Below are 14,348 nucleotides of genomic sequence, written 5' to 3' on the forward strand. Positions count from 1 at the left end.
CGCAGCATCGCCCAGCCTGGGCTGCCGCTCACCCGCGCGGGGCCGGCCCCGCTCCCCGCTGCCCGCCCCGGCACCCTCGGCCGTGCCCGCACCCCGCTCCCGCCCCGCGCCTCGCTCCCGGGGCCGGGGGAGACCGGGGGGGAGGCCGGGGGTGCCCCGCGCGCCCCGCGAGCACGGGAGAGCCGCGAGGGCGCATCCCGGGCCTGGATGCCGCGCGGAGGAGGACGAGGAGGAAGAGAAGGGAGGGCCGGAGAGCGCCCGCCGAGCGCATTCACCTGTGCCGGGGCGGGCTGCGGCGGCGCTCCCGCTGTCGCTGCTGGTGCTGGCGGCGGCTGCGGTTGTTGTTGTTGTTGTTGTGGTGGTGGGTGACGGTGAGGCGGGGGGTGCGGAGCAGCGGCAGGAGGAGGAGGAGCAGGAGCGGGCGCGGAGCGGCTGTTGTTGATGGGTAACAGTCGCCAGGACTACGGTGACTATGGCGCTCGACTCACAAGGCAACGGTTGCTATAACTCACAAAAGGGAGAGCGGGCGCGGAGGGAGGGACCGGCAGGCGGACGGAGGGAGGCGGGGGCGGCGGCGCGGCCGCGCGCCCCGGAAGGGGCGGAGCCTGCGGTAACGGCCGGCGCGCGCGGGCGTGGGCGATACCCCCCCTCCCGCCCGCTCCCGCCCGGCCCGGGGCGCGCGCCCACCCGGCTCTGTGCCCGCGCGGGGGTGCGCGCGCGGGAGTGCGGAGGGAGGGCAGAGGGGAGCGCAGCGGCGGCGCGAGGCCCGCGCGGGGGGCGAGGCCGCGCAGGGGGCCACTGACGCCACTTCCGGCGGAGGCCCGGCGGGAGGGGCCCGGCGGCGCAGTCCCGCCCGCCCCAAGATGGCGGAGGTGTCTACGCTCCCTCTCCGCCTGCGGGCCCATGCTGCCATCTTCCCGGGGCGAGAGGAGGAGGAGGAGGAGGGCGAAGGGGAGGGGGGCCGGGAACGGGTCGCCGGCGATAGGCGGCGGTGGTGGAAGGGGCAATGCGGCCGCCGCTGGGCCTGTCCCGCCGGTCGCCGGGCTTCTGCGGGAGGCCCAGCTGAGGCCCCGGCGTGCCCAGTGGCCGCTCTCGGCCCACGTGGCCTTTGCGACCTGAGTGCGGGCGATGGGGCCGCGGGTGCCCTGCTGGCACAGAGTCACAGGATCAACTGGGTTGGGAAAGACGTCTGAGATCCCCGAGTCCAACCTGTTACCGAACACCACCGTGTTAATTAGACCATGGCGCTGAGTGCCACATCCAGTCTTTATTTACCGCCAGGGAGGTTACCGCTTAGGTGTGGTAGCCGACTGCGTTCCTGACAGGCTGTGTCTGCTTGTTCCAGGTGTATACAGAATTTTTAGGGTTGAGAGGGACTTCTGGACATCACCTAGTCCAACCCCTCTGCCAAGGAAGCATCACCTAGAGCAGGTGACACAGGAACACATCTGGGTGGGTTTTGAATGTCACTAGAGAGGGAGACTGTACAACCTCCCTGGGCAGCCTGTTCCAGAACTCTGCCACCCTCAATGTATACATAAAGAAATTCTTGTCTATGTTGAGGTTAAGTATTCTTGGGGGATAGGAGACCTTGAGGCTGTTTGTGTACACAGTGCCCACACATCTAGTGGCCACAGCTTTATATCTCTAGTCCCAGTGCATCCCTGTCTGCAACCCTTTACTATGCAGCAAAGTATCTCTGAAGCTCTATACACAGCTGCTGCAGTCAGTGCAGCCAATGCTTGCCTGTAATCCATGTAAACCATGGCATTCCCTCGTGACCGTTCCTTGTGTACTGGTCTGTATCCTCAAATATTCCACCAACACGTTTTACCAGTCTTGACATCTTTGACATACAAGAACCTGACATTTGTGTGGCATGCCCTGCAACCACCCCACTTCACCTGTCCCTACAGGAACAAACTGAAATTGCTTTTATATACCACAGAAGCATTTTCAAAATGTTGATCGATTTACTCTGATTTCCAGGACCCTGTGTAACCGTTATAGCTGTAAAAACTATTTACTAGAAAATATTGAGAAAATATTAAAGTATATAGGAACAACGGCTTAACTGACAGAGATTTAAGTTTATAACACAACAATCCTGAATTAATAAAACTTGCATCACTAGCCTTTTCAATCAGAAACATTAAAATGGGACACAGGTATGAACAATCTAATAACAATACATAGCAATGCATTTAATTGATTTGATAGTAAAAGATACTTTTATAAGCATCTTTCATTCTATCTATCCAGCAAATACGGGTACGTTTATTTAGCTGGTATTCTAGTACATGGAAATGTTTGAGGATTCGTGTTTTCATTGAATTTTAAAAGGTAAAAGACCTAAAAGCGGTGTTGGACGCTGAGTAGTTTTACCAGAAAAATTACCAGAGTGATGTGACCCAGTTCCCTGGTAAAAGCTTTAGCAACATTCATGTCATCCATGTTGGTAAAGAAAGCATTGACTTAAAGTGTTTTGCTTCTGGATGTCTTTTCTGTTGTGTCAGTTGTCACTTGCATGGTTACGTTCTTGGCAACATGAGCAGGGTGAGCTGTGGTGAATGCCATAAAGTTGGAGGATAAAACCACTGGGTGGTTAATTTTTTTACTCAGATCATGAAACTTATGTGTCTGTATGTGTGTGGAAAGAACAAATCAAGGTCTTGGCAGAAATTTAAAATATAGGCTTATAAATATCAGTAAACATTTTCCTCGAGCCAGTATATTTGCAAAATATTTTAGTCTATACCAGCATTTTGGTCTGTAAATACATGATCAATTGCTGTGTCAAAGGGAAGTAGCTAATTTTGTTACAGGAAAATTATTTAATCATTTCAATGTTCTGATGTTTCCATCTATAAAATTATTTTGCAGAGGTACTCAGAATCTAATGGAAACTCTTTCAAATAATTTCAAATAAATTTCTATAGATTTTTGTTTCAACATTTTATCAATTTGATCTTGATCAAAGAACATGTCTCATCTTAATTTTTTGAGAGATTATCTCCTTTTTTTTGAATTTGTCATCTTGGAAAGATAATCACTTAAATATTCCGTCACTTCATAGAACTTTTGTAACAGTATTAAACAACCTGCCAAATTGAAATATGAAAGCACTATTGATTAAAAGTGGTTGTATTGCTAAAAGCCTTGTGGTTTATATTTAGATACAGAATATGCTGCATATCTCAATTAATTTTATACCTTCTTATATGGATAAGGAATAATCAGAATATAATCAAAGTTTTTCTCCAGTGGACTAACAGAGGGCTGAAACAGAAGTTGGTCATGGACTGTAAAAATTATTGCTTTTTGTTGTCAGAATCAAAACTTTTAACACCTCTGGAAAAAAGAATTGGCATCATATGCAGGAATTTCTGCTGCAGTTTCTGAAGCTGAGAATGGTAGTGGAAGAAAGACTACTCCAATGGATAACTTTTTTTCTGATACTGGATTTATAATGCTTTAAGTTTTTTTTCAACAGTTACATGGATATTTCTTAAAAAGTCATAATTAGCTGTCTAGTAATTTCATACATTTCCCTTTTTTAAATTTATTTTGTTAGGTCCACTTCATAGGTTGCTTGCATTTCCCAGTGGTTTTTAGATACACTCTGTCATTTGTAGCATATCTGAAATATAACATAATGCATTCCTGTCAGCCATGTTGTACAGAACACAGTAGCTATATGTCTTATGAAACAGTACGAAAGACAACACAAAATACTGAAGTAAAGTGTGTGAAAACAATCAAACTGATTGGGTACATCAAATCCAGTATTTTTACTGGTCCAGGTGGTATAAGTTAATGCCTAGAGAAGTACAAGAGCAAGCATATATGTGCATTTTACTTGTTTAACTTTGCCACCCTATGACCATTTTCAGCTTACTGATTTTCTGAACCGTGCATGATTAGTCTTTTTTTGTAAACATCAGAGAATCTTTTCCAAGAATTTGTCCAAGCACACCGTAAACATATGTATAAGTATCATTTTTTGCAGCATCTTTCACAAAATCTTTTGTCAAGAAGACCCAACTGTCTGGCAGATTTTATACAAAGAAACAAGCCCTTTTGCATTCTTGGAAGTCTAGTCCCATTAATTTCTGTGATTTTCATTCCTATGAGTGCTCATAATGAGAGGGAAAAAGGCAAAGGAGATATGTACAGATGTTGATGTTAAGGGATAGGCAACTTAGTGCAGATGTAGACACTGCAATGTCTGATTGCTTGCCGTGGTTCTTTTGGATACTGTAGTAAATGCACAAATGACCAAACAGTTCTACTTAGGTCAGTTGTTTATTACTTATCTAACGGGTAAATACTAGTACACAAAACAGTCTTACACTTAGGCTATCTTATAGCCGTAACAAGTCATTCACTAGTGTCTTGAGTATTTTTTACTTATCCCCTTTGTGGTGTGGATGTCCCCTCTTAACTGATGATCTGCATATCTGTAGTCCAGCTATATGTGGTACCTGTTCTCCAAATGCCTACTGATATTTGGGTGTTGCTTACGGTTAGGTGAAGTTGGCTTGGTCCATTGGCTAGGGTCAGTCCCTTGCTGTTTGCATGAGTAGTATCTGCTTATTATGTTGGCTTTTCTTCTTCAGTTACCATCCCAGAGTGTCATTGAATCATGGAGTCATAAAATAGTTTGAGTTGGAAAGGGCCTTCAAAGGTCACCCAGTCCAGCCCCCTTACAGAGAGCAGGGACATTTCCAACCAGATCAAGTTGCCCAGATCCCTGTCCCACCTGACCTTGACTAGTTCCAGGGATGAGGCATCCATTACTACTTTGGGAAACTTGTGACAGTGTTTTACCACTCTCATTGTAAAAAATTTCTTCCTTATATCTAGTCTGGATCTACCCTTTATAAGCTTATCCTATCACTACAGGCCCTACTAAAAAGTGTGCGTTAATCTTTCTTGTAAGCCCCCTTTAAGTACTAAAAGGCTGCATTAAGATCTACAAAGAGCCTTTTCTTGTCCAGGCTGTTCAACTCCAACTCTCTCGGCCTTTCCTCATAGCAGAGGGGCTCCAGCCCTAATCCTTGTGGCCCTCCTCTGGACCTGCTCCAACAAGTCCATGTCTTTCCCGTACTGAGGATTCCGGAGCTAGATGTGGTGCTCCAGGTAGAGTGTCACCAGAGCAGGGCAGAGAAGTACAGTCACTCATTCAGGAATACACACTCTATCTATCTGTACGAGACAGCTGAGGAACTGAGATGCCTTTTCTTCTGCTAACTCAACTACCTGTGCAGTCTGCATGTTTGGCCTTAGGGATGGGAACAGATGGCTGCACTGCTTTGCTGGGCAGGAGGTGCAGTAGTGCACGCATTTCGTGGTTGCCTAGGCCTTCTGTTATGTGAACAATAGTGCTATGCTGCTTTGGAAGGCCTGGGTTCCGCTGAAGATAAGTTTATATCTTTTCCACATAGAAAATACTTTATTTTCTTAATTTATATTCTTAAAAATATTATTTATTGTATTTATATTTTACCCTAGATGCTGGTTGTCTCATCAGTTGTTGATGAGACAGATTGGGTATTGTCTACTGTCAGGGGGTTTCCATGTGAACTGTTCGCCTCTCTCTTGTACTATCATTAGTATTGTCGCTCTTAACTGTTTGTTTTCTTATCTCATTGCTATTTCCAGTAAATTGTACTTATCTCAACCTGTGATCTTTACCTTTTGTGGCTCCAGTTCTCTTTTCCAACCACCTGCAGGAGGAGAAGGGGGAGCGAGTGAGGAGCAGCCTGGTTTGGAGAGTCTCATTGGGGAGCACTAAACTGGGGCCTACCATTCCTAAACGACAACAACTGTACGTAATGAGAGCTTTCTGCCTCTACCTCTGTGCTTGTTATGCACTGGAGGATTTAAGGGGCTGCAGCCTGATCACTGGGTTGAGTATCTTGCATCCACATTAGCAACTGAAACATATTATGTGCACTCATGGAATCCATCTTCCAGTTTGGTTACGTTAGAAAGTGCGTTGCAAAGATGGCATTGTGAAGAGAGTCAAAGCATGATAAGTGAGGGCAGTAGATTTGCCTTGATAATGCACTGTTGATATGCACCAAAATGCTGTAGTAGCATATCCAAAGACAACTCAGAAGCTTGACCCGTTAATCACTATTTTCAGTATAACAGGAACTCAGAGCAAAAAAAGAGGTTTATCATCTCTGGAAGAAGGGACAGGCAACTCAGGAAGAGTGCAAGGATCTCATTAGGTCATGTTGAGAGAAAATTAGAAAGGAAAAGCTCAACTGAAACTCAATCTGCCTGCCACTGTGAAAGACAATGAAAAGTGGTTTTATAAATGCATCAACAATGAAAGGAAGGCCAAGGAAAATCTCCATCCGTTATTGAACACAGAGGGGAACTGTGTCACTGTGAAGATGAAGAAAAGGCTGAGGTACTTAATGTCTTCTTTGTCTCAGTTTTTAACAGTAAGACTGGTTATGCTCAGGAAAACCAGTCTCGTGAGCTGTTAGACAGGCACAGGGAGCAGAATAGATTCCCTGCAACGCAGGAGCAAGTAATTAATGGCTTGCTGACCATTTAGACATTCAGAAGTCTATGAGACTGGATGGGGTTCACCCAAGGGTACTGAGGGAGTTGGAAAAGGAGCTCACCAAGATGCTTTCCATAATTTATCACCAGTCCTAGCTAACTGGGGAGGTCCCAAAGGACTGGAGGTTGACCAATGTGGTGCTCATCTGTGAGAAGGATCTGAAGGAGGATCCAGAAGACTACAGGCCTGCCAGCCTGACCTTGGTGCCAGGGAAGGTTATGGAATAGAGTATCTTGAGCGTGACCACACAGCATACGCAGGAAACTGGGGCATCAGACCCAGCCAGCAGGGGTTTATGAAAGGCAGATCCTGCTTCACCAACCTGATCTCCTTCTGTGACAACGTGACCTGCCTAATGCATGCAGGAATGGCTGTGGATGTTGTCTACCTGGACTTCAGCAAAGCCTTTGATACTGTCTCCCGTGGCATTCTGGAAAAGCTGGCAGCCCATAGCTTGGACAGGTGCACTCAGTGCTGGTTTAAGGACTGACTGGATGGTTAGGCCCAGAGAGGGGTATTGAATGGTGTCATATCCAGCTGGTGACCTGCCACCAGTGGTGTTCCCCAGGGCTTGGTTTTGGGGCCAGTTGTGTTTAGTATCTTTATTGATCTGAATGAGAGGATTGAGTGTACGGTTGCCAAGTTTGTGGACGACACCAAGTTGGGGGGTAGTGTTGATCTGCTGGAGGGTAGGAAGGCTCTGCAGAGGGATCTGGACAGGCTGGATCAAGGGGCCAAAGCCAGTGGTGTGAGGTTCAGTAAGGCAAAGTGCTGGGTCCTGGCCTTGGATCACAACCCCAGGCAGCGCTACAGGCTGGAGGAAGAGTGGCTGGAAAGCTCCCCAGTGGAAAAGGACCTGGGTATGCTGTTTGACAGTGGCTAAACATGAGCCAGCCATGTGCCCAGGTGGCCAAGAAGGCCAATGGCATCCTGGCTTTTATTAGGCAGCAAGACAAGGGCAGTCATTGTCCCTCTGTACTTGACACTGGTGAGACCACACCTCAAGTCCAGTTCTGGGCCCCTCAATTCAGGAAGGACATTGAGGTGCTGGAGCAAGTCGAGAGAAGGACAGTGGAGCTGTGGAAGGGTCTAGAGGGTAAGTCATATGAGGAACGGCTGAGGGAACTGGGGTTGTTTATCTGAGGGGAGACCTCATCACTCTGTACAACTACCTGAAAGGAGGTCATAGCAAGGTGGTTGCTTCTTTTCCCAGGCAAATAACGTCAGGGCAAGAGGACATCATAGCCTCAAGCTGCACCAGGGGACGTTCAGGCTTGACATCAGTAGGAATTTCTTCACGGAAGGGGTTGTTGACTATTGGACTGGGCTGCCCATGGAGGTGGTGGAATCACCATTCCTGGAGGTGTGTTCAAGAAACAACTAGACATGGCACTAAGTGCCACAGTCTAATTGATAAGGTTGGACTCGATGATCTTAGAGGTCTTTTCCAACCTAAACAATTCTGTGCTTCTATGATTTAATGTTTCTTAGAGTTTGGCTACACTGCATGTGTAATAAACAAGTATCATATACAGAAATATCAGTAATTATTTTTAAAATTATATTAATATATGTTCCTAGAGCAGCTTTCCTATATCATCATGGCTAGGCTTTGTGAACGAAGATTTGGGAAGGCTCTATCCACATTTGTTACAGGCACGCTGGTGGCTTATGAGGCCAATATGAGACAGACATATCCGATTGCAAAAGGCACAGCGGAAAGACTCCTTAGATGGTGTATTCTGCAAGACATTTCTGCGTTGCCTTTTCTCCTCGAGAGTGATCCTGTGTGTGTTCTCAAAGGAGACAGCTGCATTATAGATGGCGTGTCTCCAGGCCTCGAGCAGCTTTCCTATATAATGGTTATATAATAATCCAGTATAAAAGAAATCTGTTGTTCTTCAGTACTTGAAACAACAAATGTAAAATACACTTTGTAGACATATATTATGCCACATCGTATGTTAAATAAACAAATACAGATTTGTTTGGGTACCATACAAAATCTGAGATTATAGAAGCCACTGAGAATCCACATTTCTTTTTGGAAAATTGTTAAAATTTTCAGCCCTAATCCTGAAAGAAATTCCTTTAATTACTGAATTCAGGGTTTGTAGTTGTTTAACCAGAGTTAGGAGAATTATTTAAACAATTTCTGCATAAATAATTTTGCTCCAACTTTCCAGTGTCAGGGAATGGTGCCTAAATGATGACCTTCCTAAGTGTGTCAATGTCAGAAGTTCCTGAGTCTAAGCATGGGCTTTTGTACAGACACCAGAGAAGGTGTTCAGCTGTCTGGCTGACCACACATGAGGCTTTAAAATTTCTCCCTTATGCTCAAAGATGATGGCAGAAAAGTCTTCGGTTTGGATGGAATTATCTTCTTGATCTGTTCTGATTAAATCAATCCTCTCCAGACAGCGACAAAGGATAATGTAATTAATTGTTACTTTCTGCATTCTTGTGTCTGGCAGAGTTAGTGCAAGTCCTTGCCTTTATCAAAGTGTGGCTGGACATTGTAACTGCTGTGAAGACCAAGTGAGCATTGTCCTTTCCAGAAAAGAGAAGTTCAGACACTTGAAGTAGTAAATGAATGCAACTGTACTGGTTGTGAGAACGGTACTGCCTACTCCATGAGCGGGTAATATTTCAGATGAACTTTAAAAATCTAATAGAGACTTTCTCTAATACAAATATCAACCCTGAAGAACATATGCCTAGTAGATCTAATTTAAATTCAGCATATAATTATAAACCAAATCATCCACTTATTTACATAGATTTGGCTTCTTTGTTGAAGTCAAATGGGGATACTTCATCACTAGGCTGGGGTAGAGTAGACCAATTTAGGGTCTTCTAGTAGACTTGGCTTTGTAAACAACAGCCTTTGTTTGTGATATAATGCTTTGTATATTGAGTCAGTGAGCCAAACACATACAAATTTGCAGTGGGAGTTGTGGTATACAGTCAAGGGCATTGTGGCCTGCCTTTGGGATAAATATGTACAGTTTTGTGCTACACTTTTTCACCCATTGCAGTGAGCCTAGAGAAAACATTTATTCAAGCCTCTTATGTATATTTTCATTTCTTTCCTAATTTGTACAATCAAATCTGTCAGATTCAAAACCTGTTACATACTAAAGCTCAAAATCTGTTACTATTTTGGGAATTATTCTTTTTCTTCTTGGTAGCATCTAAGATTAAAAGCATGTAAAAAGACTCCAAAAGTGCACGTCCCCCTCTGCACAGGCAGAGTTCCATTTACTTGACTGAGGGTCTCTGGAGTTCTCCATTTTCAGAGTCCTGTGATACCTCTCCTGGAGGCTGATCCTACAATCAAACAATGCTGGCTGTGCACACTGGTCATGGTTGCAGGGCTCTGAAATGGAGACGTGTCTGTCCTGGCAACAGTGGTCAAGCAGGGTGGGCTGCAAGTGCCGGAAAGGCCTGCCCTGACAGGCTGACTGGGGAACTTGGGCCGCTGGACTGCTTGTTTAAAGCAGCAGGAGGCAGGAAGAGGAGCAGTACTGTTTCCAAAAGCTTGATAATCAGGGCAAGTTTACTTGCCAGAAGTCTACTTCCGTAACTTTGGCTCATCAACTGAGGGGTGAAACAAGCTCCAGTTCTTTGAAAGACATGGGTGCGAACTCCTTCCTTGCTAAGAGCATAGCATGAGCTTCCTCAGCAAGGGACCCTGGCTGTACAGTACCAACCATGTGAGTAACAGTGGGCCAGGATAAGGTTTCAGCTACAGAATGGTAGAAGCATCAAAGCTGCCTGGCACCTCTGGAGAGCACATAGTCCCACCCCTGCCCAGAACAAGTCAGCTACAGCAGATTGCTCAGGGCTGTGTGTCCAATCAAGCTGGAGTATTTCCAGGAATGGAGACTTCACAACTTCTCTGAGCAATCTGTTCACAGCCACCCTCACAGAAAAAAAAATTATTCTTATGTTTAAATGGAATCTTGGGTATTTTGACTTTTGTGCATTGCTGTTTCTGCTGTCACTGCGACCACTGAGAGGAGTCTCGCTCTGTCTTTACTTTGGTCATCGGATATTTATATACAGTGATAAGATCTTCCTGAGCTTTCTTTTCTCTAGGCTAGACTCACAGCTCTCTCAGCCTTTCCTTCTATGAGAGGTGCTTTAGTCTCTTAATTGTTATCCTTTGCTGGACTTACTCCAGTATGTTCATGTCTCGCTTGTGCTGGAGAGCCCAGGACTGCACTCAGCACTCCAGATGTCTCTCCCCGGAGTCAGCAGAGAGAAAGGATGACATCTCCCTGCCTGCTGGCAACACTCTTCTTCTTGAAGACAAGGAGGCTGTCAGCCTTTGCTGTAAGTGCATGTTGTTAGCTCGTGGTCTACTCATCCTTCAGGGCCTCCAGCTGCTTTCCAGCTGCTCAGTCGTCAACCTGTGCTGGTGTGGAGGGTTATTTCATTCCAGTTGCAGAATTTGGCATTTTCTTGTAACGCTTCTGTTGGGTCGTTTCTCCAGCCTGTTCAGATCTGTCTGTATAGCAACACTCATCTCAGTTTTGTATTATCTGCAATTTTGCTAAGGTTGCAGTCTTGTCCCACCACTTCTAGGTGCTTAATGAAATTGTTAAACTGGACTCAGTCTCAATCCCTGAAGCATACCAGTAGTGACCACCCCACACAGTTGGTGTTTGTGTGAGTGACCAAAACCCTTTGAGCCTGGCAGTTCAGCCAGTTTTCAATCCACCTTCATTTTTGTAGTCCATGTTTTATCAGTTTGTTGGAGGGTGTTACAGATGGCAATGTCAAAACCCTTGCTGAAGTTGAGATAAACAGCAGCCACTATTTTCCACTAATCCACTGAGCCAGTCATTTCATGTTTGGTTATCAGGTTGGTCACACATAATCTAGGATTCATAAATCTACTCCCAATCACCTTCATTTCCTTAAAATGTCTGGAAACGGTGTTCTGGATTACTTGCTCCAGTTACCTACTGGGATTGATGTGAGAATGATTAATCTGTAATTTTCTGGATCCTCCTTTGTGCCTTTCTTGAAGCTGTGGATGGCATTTGCTTTTTGCCAGTCTTCAGGAACCTCGTCAAGTTGCAGTGACATTTCAAAATTACTTGAGAGTGGCCTCACAAGGGCCAACTCTCTCAGCACTCTTGTGCAACCTATCAGATCTTGTGAATGTGTGAATGCCCAGTCTTGCTTGAAAGTTCTCTAATCTGATCCTCCTCCACGAAGGATAAATATTCTTTCCCCTGGTCTTTCCCGCTGGTCTTAGTGACCTGAGACTGCTTTATCTCTAAAGACTGAGATGAAGAAAGACTTGGGCCTTCCCCATCTCCCTTACTTCTTGCTCCCTGACCATTCAGCAGTAGGCCCAGATTTTCCCTCGCCTTCCTTTTTCCAAAGATGTATCTGTAGAAAGCTTTCTTTTTGTCCCCATATCCCTCACCAGAGTCAACTTTCCTAACCCTTCATAAATGCCTCTTCAAACATTAGGGTTTGCCCACTTATTCTTAGCCATCAGCACCCAGCCGTCTCATCATCCATCCCAAGGCAGAGAGCCATCCCAATGCAGGCATTGGGACCCAGGCATCCCTATTGCTCTCTCACATAAGAGATGATATCACCTTCTCACCTTCCCAACCTGAATTCCACAGACCCTGCATCTGCCCATTGCAGCACTCCAGTTGTGTGACCTATCCTGACATTCTCTCTGATCACCAAATCTTGTTTCAGGCCTTCATGTTATTCCATATTGGTGCTTTTAAGCATTAAGTAAATGTTGCTCTTATGGTGACTGACATATTTTCTCAGTCTTTGTGAATCATAGAAATCTTATTGCACTTCAGTACTTGGACCATATTTCACAAGAATCTAAATAAAATATATGTGGTAAGAATGCAGTCTTACTTTACATTGCTTTTAAGAAAAATCAGGGGTATAATTTCTGAATTTAGATATCCCTGCTACAGAATTTCATGTAAAGTTTTAGATAAATGCATTTTTAAATGACCATGATTAAGTGGATGTATCACAAATTAGAAGTTATTTCAAGTAACTGTAGCATGTTTTATCTTTTATTTTTGGCAAGATGTAGGGGGAACAGTAAGATCTAGATTGTGTAAGTTGCGCAGTGCCAACTTCAGTGTCTATTCAAATACAATATTATCATCCAAAGGAGTACAAACACAGTTTTTGAAGACAGGAGAACAGAAACATGAAGAAGTGTGAAGATTTTTTCTGGATCACACACTGAACCAACGGAAGATAAAAAAATTTGGATCTTTGTACTCTGCACCTTGGTACAAATATTTTACTTCACTGTGACTACAATTATTACACAAGCTCGTAAGTCGCAACTTAAAAGCAGAAATTTCATGGCACTGCTATTGTCTCTATGCCCATTCACAGAGTACAATCTGCAAGTTTTATTCAGTGGCTGCAGAAAGACAAGAAGCAATTTTAGCATGCGGTGCAAAAAGTATACTCTCATAGTCTCACTGTGGGCAGAAGGGAAAGAATTTGGCTAAGATTGTGTGTAGGTCTTGTCCAGGCAATTGAAAGGGAGTTCTGGTGGAAGGACAGTTGTTTTCAGGTCAATACCCCTAGGAACATGATCGTTGCAAAAGTGACTATACAGTATCTACCAAAAGTAGAAGATGGGTCCTGGCATGCTTATCTTATGCTGCCCATGAAGCTCACAGGAGGGATTTGCTGTCCCTGATGAAGGCCAAAACCCATGCAGGTGTCAGCCTACCCACAGTTCATAGTGTCGTGCTCCAGCCTTTCATCCTGGTAAAGCAACAACATAGAAACAACATGGAATCACGGAGTCATTTAGTTTGGAAAAGACCTCTAAGATCATCAAGTGTGCCCATTAAATTACACTGTCAAGTCTACCACTAAACTTGTCCCTAAGTACCACATCTACACACCTTCTAAATCCCTCCAGAGATGGTGACTCAACAACTTCCCTGGACAACCTGTTCAATGCTTTGTAACCCTTTTGGTGAAGAAATTTTTCCAGTCTTTTATGGCATTAGTTAGGTTAAGTTCTAGTTGGTCTTTGGCCCTTTTAATTTTCTCCCCTCATAACCTCACAACATCCTTGTAGTCTTCCTGATTTGCCTGCCCCTTCTTCCATAGGTCATAAACTCTCCTGTTTTTTCCTGAGTTCCAGACAAAGCTCTCTGTTCAGCCAGGCCAGTCTTCTTCCCCAATGGCTCATCTTTTGGCCCACGGGGACAGCCTGCTTCTTTAGGATTTCCTTCTTGAAGAATGTACAGCCTTCCTGGACACCTTTGCCTTTCAGGACTCCCTCGCAAGGGAGTCTGTCAATCAGCGTCCTGAATATGCCAAAGTCTGCCCTCTGGAATTCCAAAGTCACAGTTCTGCTGAGGCCCATTCTTATTTCTGTGAGAATCAAAAACTGTCATTTCATGATTGCTATGCCCTAGGCAGCCTCCAACCATCACATCACCCACCAATCTTTCTTGGTTTACAAACAACAGTTCCAGCAAATGCCTTCCCTAGTTTGCTCACTCGCTGTTGTGTCAAGACATTCTCTGCCACACACTCCAGGAACCTTGTAGGCTGTTGTATTTTCATCAGACATCTGGTAAGTTTAAGTCCCTGGTAAGAACAGCTTGTGAGACTTCTCCCAGCTGTTTACAGAATATTTCATCTGCCTCTTCACCTTGGTTGTGTGGTCTGTAATAGACTCCCACCAGAATGTCTGCTCTGTCATCTTCCCTGAGTCTTACCCATAAAC

At 45.0% G+C, this 14,348-nt stretch overlaps 1 protein-coding gene and 1 long non-coding RNA gene across 4 annotated transcripts in view; one reads left to right on the forward strand and one right to left on the reverse strand.

Moving 5' to 3' along the window:
- RFX3 (regulatory factor X3) overlaps positions 1 to 565 on the reverse strand; it is a 102,408-nt gene extending 101,843 nt beyond the window's left edge. Inside the window, exon 1 of one of the 2 annotated variants that reach the window (XM_064642399.1) lies at positions 276 to 565. The gene's annotated coding sequence lies outside the window, so the exon portion shown is untranslated. The remainder of the gene's footprint in view (positions 1 to 275) is intronic. The other variant, XM_064642397.1, reaches the window with a different exon arrangement.
- LOC135407421 (uncharacterized) overlaps positions 566 to 14,348 on the forward strand; it is a 32,197-nt gene continuing 18,414 nt past the window's right edge. The window contains exon 1 of one of the 2 annotated variants that reach the window (XR_010426863.1): positions 566 to 872. This is a non-coding gene — a long non-coding RNA (uncharacterized LOC135407421). Of the gene's footprint in view, positions 873 to 906; positions 1,453 to 14,348 lie in introns of those variants that run through there. The other variant, XR_010426864.1, reaches the window with a different exon arrangement.

Source organism: Pseudopipra pipra, chromosome Z (assembly GCF_036250125.1).
Source record: "Pseudopipra pipra isolate bDixPip1 chromosome Z, bDixPip1.hap1, whole genome shotgun sequence".
In the NCBI taxonomy this organism is placed as follows: domain Eukaryota; kingdom Metazoa; phylum Chordata; class Aves; order Passeriformes; family Pipridae; genus Pseudopipra; species Pseudopipra pipra.